The following is an 8,250-nucleotide window of genomic DNA, read 5'->3' as shown; positions in this document are numbered from 1 at the left end:
GGTTGGAGATACCAAAACCCAGCCAGGAAAATGACATCAGGTGCAGCAAATACACATAATGGCTGGGAGAGGAGATCTGATCTTGCTAATGGACACGTGTCTGCTTTCCTTTGCTAATTCCAGTCTGTAAGAACTCTTAGAAGAGAGGTCTATACAGCATTCCTACTTTTAATGCAGCAGAATTCGTTTGGGTGTATAATTCTTAAACTAAGCAACAAGGCTTAAGCTCTGTCAATAAAAACAGGAACATACAACACAGTGACATGACTTTTTGTACTACACAGTCCACAAAAATACGTGCACTTTGCAATTTAAAAAAATTATTTGTTTAAAATATTACTTACTACACCTAGAAGTTTGTAATACAGGGATATTTCATGAATTAATGAATACTGTAAGCAATAGCAAGTCAGTTTTCTGATTTTGGGAGCGATGGTGCTGATAAGGATGAAAAATGGAGCCTATAAACTGCCAGCCCTTCTAAATCACATTCCAAAACTTGTCAATAAAAGTAAATATTTAGAAAACTGACTTTCAATTGCCTATGATGCATCAGTGAAGAGATATTCAACATGACCTGAGATAAATATTGTGTAAGCAGTAGTTTTGTAGACGCATACTTTTTAAATCATACTATGCTAAGAAAGTTTAAACCTGGAGACCATGGACAGGCCCTTAGAAATGGAAAATCAAGGAAGGGATAAGGCAGTATGAACTATACACATATATATAGGAAATATAGTGGGACAATGACAATGTCACATTTAGTTATGTCTTCTCAATCAGATCCTACGTCATATTGAGTGCCAGCAAAAGATAATGACAGACAGCATTGATTTCAACATTTTCCATAATAAAATATCTGCGTTGGTGTAAAAAACACATTACAGAAAAAGGAAGAAATACAATTTTAACAACAAACAATAGTGCCATAACAATATTGCTGGAGGCCTCCAATGATCCAAGACATGTAGGTCGATGCATACATATATCATGTTAACATCCATAGCGTAGCAAAATACCATGAACCCGACAGTTCTTCGATAGCAGAGACCGAAGGAGGAGTATCTAAGTCTAGTCCCCTATTATTCGCCCACGCTTTCATATCCAATAGTGTTTCTGGGGGCACCCTCTTGCTGCAAAAACCAGGATTTCTAGACCCATTCAAAAGTCGATTCCTTTCTTCCAGGTCGAAACCAACGGCGTAGACTCACACTTCCACACCCTAGCTACTTCACGTTTAGCCAGCTTGAGGCCGAGAAACAGTAAGTGGTGCTTATATCTATTCCCACGTTTTCGCTCAGTTATATGGAGCATGAATAGTCGAGGTGTGGGATGAATGCCCCAACCTAGGACCTCCAAAAAGCACGCAGCAACCCCTCGCCAAAACCGCAACAAGGATGTACACTGCCATATTGTATGGAATAAGTTGCCCTCAGTCGCCCCACATCACAAGCATCTAGGGGACGCAATCAGCCCCGTCCGCCACAGCTTATATCTGGTGAAATGCACCTGATGCAGGTACTTCAGTTGGATCAGCCGCAGGCGGGCAGCTATAACTGCGCCACGCGGGGATTTGAGCGCCTCCACCCAATCTTCCTCCCTGATAGGGGTATTATTTATGCGTGTACGGTAGATCGTTGTGATTTTGTGATCGTCCATAAAGACTTCGGCCTCAATGGGGTTAAATTCAGGTATGATATTTAGCTGCGCCAAATATGGGGAGAGGGCATTTCTCAGATGTAAGTACTTGTTGAATTGTGTATGGGGCATATTAAATTCTGTCTGTAAGTCTTGGAAAGATTTCAAGCAATCTCCACGTCTGACTCGAGGGAGGGCCTGCCGCATGGCAGTGGGTCGTTCACCCTACCCAGCAGAGCGAAGGCCGAGCGGCCCCAGCAGATCGTGCCCCCCAGCGATCTGACCCGGGTGGATGGGGTGTGGTGGTGCTCGGCCCTCTGTTGCTGCCTGGCCGGCAGGTCTGTGGGCCCTGTGCACCGCGCCGTCACCCCTCTCCGCCCAGCACGTTTCCATAGCAGCTCGGAACAATCGTTCCAAGGGGTTCCGCCGCCTCCAGGCCCCGGCACCCCTGCGTCTCGCTCAGGCTGCGCCTCGGCCCGCCTCTCCCTCCCGGGGGAGACGGCTGGGCCCACCGGTGCCCATGCAACCACACCGCTCAGCACCCCTCCAGCGAGCCTCTCCCGCCCAGGCGGGTGGGCTCCTTTCCCTTGGCAGGCCCCCCGAGAGACGGAGGTTTGCACGAAGGTTGTGGGTCGGGGAGATGGGCACGTGGCTCCCACCCCATCATCAGGTGCACCTACCTGCTTGATCCTGCCAGTAGCATATGCTTGTCTCAAAAATTAAGCCATGCACGTGTAAGTACACACGGCCGGTACAGTGAAACTGCGAATGGCTCATTAAATCAGTTATGGTTCCTTTGATCGCTCCATCTGTTACTTGGATAACTGTGGTAATTCTAGAGCTAATACATGCCGACAAGCGCTGACCTCCCGGGATGCGTGCATTTATCAGAACAAGACCAATCTGGGTTCTCCCGGCCGCTTTGGTGACTCTAGATAACCTCGGGCGGATCACATGTCCCCGTGAGGGCAACGATACATTCGGATGTCTGCCCTATCAAGTTTCGATGGTACTTTCTGTGCATACCATGGTGACCACGGGTAACGGGGAATCAGGGTTTGATTCCGGAGAGGGAGCCTGAGAAATGGCTACCACATCCAAGGAAGGCAGCAGGCGCGCAAATTACCCACTCCCAACTCGGGGAGGTAGTGTCGAAAAATAACAATACAGGACTCTTTGGAGGCCCTGTAATTGGAATGAGTGCACTTTAAATCCTTTAACAAGGATCCATCGGAGGGCAAGTCTAGTGCCAGCAGCCGCGGTAATTCCAGCTCCAATAACGTATATTAAAGTTGCTGCAGTTAAAAAGCTCGTAGTTGGATCTTGGGATCGAGCTGGCGGTCCGTCCCGAGGCAGGCTACCACCTGTCCCAGCCCCTGCCTCTCGGCGCCCCCTTGATGCTCTTGACTGAGTGTCCTGGGGTTCCGAAGCGTTTACTTTGAAAAAATTAGAGTGTTCAAAGCAGGCCGGTCGCCTGAATACTTCATCTAGGAATGATGGAATAGGACTCCGGTTCTATTTTATTGGTTTTCGGACCTGGGGCCATGGGTAAGAGGGACGGCCGGGGGCATTCGTATTGTGCCGCAAGAGGAGAAATTCTTGGACCGGCGCAAGACGAACCAAAGCGAAAGCATTTGCCAAGAATGTTTTCATTAATCAAGAACGAAAGTCGGAGGTTCGAAGACGATCAGATACCGTCGTAGTTCTGACCATAAATGATGCCGACTAGCGATCCGGCGGCGTTATTCCCATGACCCACCGAGCGGTTTCCAGGAAACCAATGTCTTTAAGGAATTGACGGAAGGGCACCACCAGGAGTGGAGCCTGCGGCTTAATTTGACTCAACACGGGAAACCTCACCCGGCCCGGACACGGAAAGGATTGACAGATTGATAGCTCTTTCTCGATTCTGTGGTTGGTGGTGCATGGCAGTCTTAGTTGGTGGAGCGATTTGTCTGGTTAATTCCGATAACGAACGAGACTCCTCTATGCTAACTAGTTACACAACCCCCAGCGGTCGGCGTCCAACTTCTTAGAGGGACAAGTGGCGTTCAGCCACACGAGATCGAGCAATAACAGGTCTGTGATGCCCTTAGATGTCCGGGGCTGCACGCGCGCTACACTGAACGGATCAGCGTGTGTCTACCCTTCGCCGACAGGTACGGGTGACCCGCCGAACCCCGTTTGTGATAGGGATTGGGGATTGCAATTATTTCCCATGAACGAGGAATTCCCAGTAAGTGCGGGTCATAAGCTCGCGTTGATTAAGTCCCTGCCCTTTGTACACACCGCCCGTTGCTACTACCGATTAGATGGTTTAATGAGGTCCTCGGATCGGCCCCGCCAGGGTCAGCAACGGCCCTGGCGGAGCGCCAAGAAGACGATCAAACGTCGCCGACGCTGGGAGCCGCGGGGGCTAAGCCACAACGAGTAGGAGGGCCGCTGCGGTGAGCATGGAAGCCCGGCGCGAGGGCCCTGGTGGAGCCGCCGCAGGTGCAGATCTTGGTGGTAGTAGCAAATACTCAAAAGAGAACTTTGAAGGCCGAAGTGGAGAAGGGTTCTATGTGAACAGCAGTTGAACATGGGTCAGTCGGGCCTAAGAGATGGGCGAGCGCCATTCGGAAGGGACGGGCGATGGCCTCCGTTGCCCTCGGCCGATCGAAAGGGAGTCGGGTTCAGATCCCCGAACCCGGAGTGGCGGAGGCGGGCGCCCTCGTGGTGTCCAGTGTGGTAATGCAAACGATCCCGGAGAAGCCGGCGGGAGCCCCGGGGAGAGTTCTCTTTTCTTTGTGAAGGACAGGGCGCCCTGGAATGGGTTCGCCCCGAGAGAGGGGCCCGAGCCTTGGAAAGGGTCGTGGTTCCGGCGGCGTCCAGTGAGCTCTAGCTGGTCCTTGAAAATCCGGGGGAGATGGTGTAAACCTCGCGCCCGGCCGTACCCAGATCCGCAGCAGGTCTCCAAGGTGAACAGCCTCTGGCATGTTGGCATGTTGGAACAATGTAGGTAAGGGAAGTCGGCAAGTCAGATCCGTAACTTCGGGATAAGGGCAGGGTCGGTCGGGCTGGGGCGCGAAGTGGGGCTGGGCGTGTGCTGTGGCTGGACGAGGCGCCTCCCTCCAGGGCGGCGGCGACTCTAGACACGAGCCGGCCCCTCCTAAAACGCGACCCGGTGCTAAATCATTCGTAGACGACCTGATTCTGGGTCAGGGTTTCCTAAGTAGCAGAGCAGCTACCTCGCTGCGATCTATTGAAAGTCATCCTCTGAGCCAAACTTTTGTCTCTCTGTGCGTGGGTGCTCTCCCGGGCAAGTCGGGCAGGGAGGTGAGCAGCAGCCACCTGGAGGAAGGAACCTCCGGACTGCAAGGGCGACTGGGTACGGCACCCTCCCAGGCCATCTGGGCACTGGGTCGCCCCGGGCCATCTGGCCGCCAGGCTGCGCGACCAGATGGCCCTGCAGGCAGGGTGACCAAATGGCCCTGCCCGCAGGGGAATGCTAGGCTCATGACTTGAACTTTGAGGATTGAAGATATATGTGCAAATTCTTTTCTTACTCTTTTTTATGCAGGGAGGACGGATTTAGACGGACTGAAGATTACACCTATGCTGTCCGGGGTCATAGATGCCCTTCTTTCCATTTATTTACTTATCAAAGGTATATCTGGCAATGTGTCTTTGGCAATCATTTTTGCATTTTTAGAATAACAGCTCCCCTGTTATGTGTAATTCCTATATGTCCGACCCATGTCCTCTATATATCCTTTTTTAACTGAGTGGCCGCTACTTTGGTCGACAGATTTATCCCTTACACGAAAGAGGGTCGTTTTTTTAATATGCTTGTGGTAAACTAATATGTGTAAGGAAGGACATTGGGACGTTGAGCCTCTTTGGTCACTGATCTTTAGGCCCCATACTTCATTTGTGGGCCTTCAACTTAAGTATGCATCTGTTTATATATTTTCGTATAGATCCACAACTACCTTTGTGGTTCACCAGTGCCGTGACTCTGGAGACACCTGGTCGCCGATAATTGCTGCATTTACGACTTGAATCCTTATAATACACCACAGGTGAGACTGCACGGTGTCCCAATAAACAATAGGGGGGTTATGATAGTATTATTTACTGTTTACTACTGTTTTTGAACTTATTACCCAGTGTTGAGGATGGGGGTTCGGGTAGCTGCTCCATTTTTCTATAGGGGACCATTATAGGAGCTTTGTTACTCTTTCTATTTTTAATTCGGGGGTAACTGTCTGGGTCCACCTGTTAGCTGGTTTATGAGATAGGCCATACTACGTCCACCAAGTACTTGGACATAATGATATTCCACTGGGAGTATACATGTTGACCGCTGAGGACGCTTTGTATTACAGAGCCTGATATATATATTTTTATATCATTGTGTTCAGAAGGTGATTTAGCCATATCGTGGATGCTTGTTATTTTTACTAATTGATCGCTTCATTGGACTCTCAAGAGATTACCAAGGTGAGACGCTGTTTCAAAGCCTTTTTGCAATACTTCTTCATGTCATAAGCTACAGCCATGTTCTAATAGCGGTATTATCTCGTTGTTGCGCTAAGAACTATCGATATATGATGCATTGATATGTCAATTTATTTCCCTCTAGTCGTTTGGCACATACCAGGAAAATTTTATAGATTCTTTTTGGATCAAACAGGAGAAGCAGTCTTCCCAATCTTATAAATTTTTATTTTATCCTCTATGTGTACCGTTTGTTCTATCCTTCTTTCTTTCCTCTCTTTTCGTTATTTCTTTTTATTCTCTTCTTCTTGTATTGTGATTTGTGACTCACTGTTATTGTTTTATCACTAGCTTTTCCCTTAACCCCTTGAATGCTCATGACGAGCTGAGCTCGTCATGAGCCACAGCGCTCCGGTGCTCATGACGAGCTCAGCTCGTCATGAGCCTTGGAACGCTCACATGCGGGGATGATTTCCCTGCTGTGCTGAGCGTTCCACGGGAACGGGTGTGATCGTGACGAGCTGAGCTCGTCATGAGCACAGGAGCGCCGTGCCTCATGACGAGCTCAGCTCGTCATGAGCATGTGAGCGCTGTGCACGCCCACCTCCCCCCAGCACAGCGGGGGAATATCCCCCGCAGCGAAGGGGTTAATGAATCGTAACTAGTGTCCTAATGATGAACATGTGAAATACTGGTGGAATGTGATTGTGCGTGTATACAAGAATGTAACTTTGCCGTGAGAGAAAAAAGTAATGTCCCTCTCTTTTAACTTTTTTCTCTTATGTTTCTGGTTTAATGTTTTGGTCCATTACCAGTCTTCCCCTGAATGGATTTTAAACTGTGCCTTAATGGCGTACATGTACATAGCTGATATAATGTTACTTTGTACATATCATATTGTAACTATTGAATTGAAAAAATCGCTTCTCTTTCTCCCAAAAACTTTTTTTCTTTGAGTGTCATTCTATTAGTAGACTGATGGGTCATATATGACACAGCTTTAAGATTTGTCTGTGTACTTTATTTTATGATGTATTGTGTCAATTTTGATTGTTGTTATTGTATATATACGTGCTGTATGTTTGTGTATTGAGTATATTTTTTTATTGTGTGCTTTTCCAGCCCTGATGAAGTTCTGCAAGGAACGAAACGCGTTGGCTGAGGCCTTTCAAAGATTGAATCAATAAAGGACTTTCACAATATTTTAGTTCTCTGGACTTCTATCGTTGGTGCACCACCCATATTCTCCAAAATCATGGTACAGTAAGGTGGGGCCCGGTATCCCACCTCTCCTCGATCTCCTGCAGGAGAGGGGTGTGCCCGCCAAGCAGACTATGCAGGGAAAAGCCCCCCCGCCTGTATCCTCTAATTATTGGGGTGCCATGCAGGGATGAGCCTGAATCCTCGATAACTGCCTCCAAGAATATAGGTGGGGCCTCTCACCACCCACAGCGGCAGCAACTCTGGGGCACAGCACTGCCAAGATCCGGGGTCTCAGGCAACACAGCAAGCAAGGCCGCCCAGCCGTCCACCGTGGCCCAACCAGGCCACAGGAGTGCAGAATCAGCCGGCAAGCGGCAGATCCACAGCCTCACACCCCGTATATCCCTCCACCGCAGATTGACAAAGGAAGGCCAACCAGAAGGAGAGAGGGGGGGGCTAATTCCACGAGGCAAACCGCACGGTTAGGACCAAGAGGACACCAGGGTCTGTGGTCCGCCAGCCTGCCGCGACTCGAGTTAGCCCCTTGAGACTCCCACAGCAGCCGAGATCAAATGCACATAGGCCGGGCCCCAAATCACCGCCACAGGCCCTCCTACCTGCAGGAACGCGGCTCCACGTACAGCGCCGGCTGTCCCCAATGAACATCGCTCAAACCTCCGCTCGCCGGCCCCTCTCACGAAGGAGTAAGTAAGGCGCTATGAAGTCTCCTCAAGCGCAGAGTTTGTTAGTGGTAAAGATTTGTCAGGAAAATTGAAGGATTTTGAGTGGGCAACAGGGAGCTCGGCCACGGCGCGTCCTCCATGTTAGACCGCCAAGCCACGCCCTTGTGTTTTTGACTTTTTAACTGTTCTGTTACTTCTAAATGTTTTTCATAATTTCTTAAGCAAAGCCTGTCTGCTCTGT

At 49.5% G+C, this 8,250-nt stretch overlaps 1 pseudogene; it reads left to right on the top strand.

The window, feature by feature from the left end:
- Nucleotides 1-2,318: 2,318 nt before the first annotated feature.
- Nucleotides 2,319-4,098, top strand: LOC144774775 (18S ribosomal RNA; annotated as a pseudogene).
- Nucleotides 4,099-8,250: the final 4,152 nt, after the last annotated feature.

This window comes from Lissotriton helveticus, chromosome 8 (assembly GCF_964261635.1).
Source record: "Lissotriton helveticus chromosome 8, aLisHel1.1, whole genome shotgun sequence".
Lineage (NCBI taxonomy): Eukaryota > Metazoa > Chordata > Amphibia > Caudata > Salamandridae > Lissotriton > Lissotriton helveticus.
Note: the sequence above shows the minus strand (reverse complement) of the source record. Positions and strands in the feature narration are given on the sequence as shown.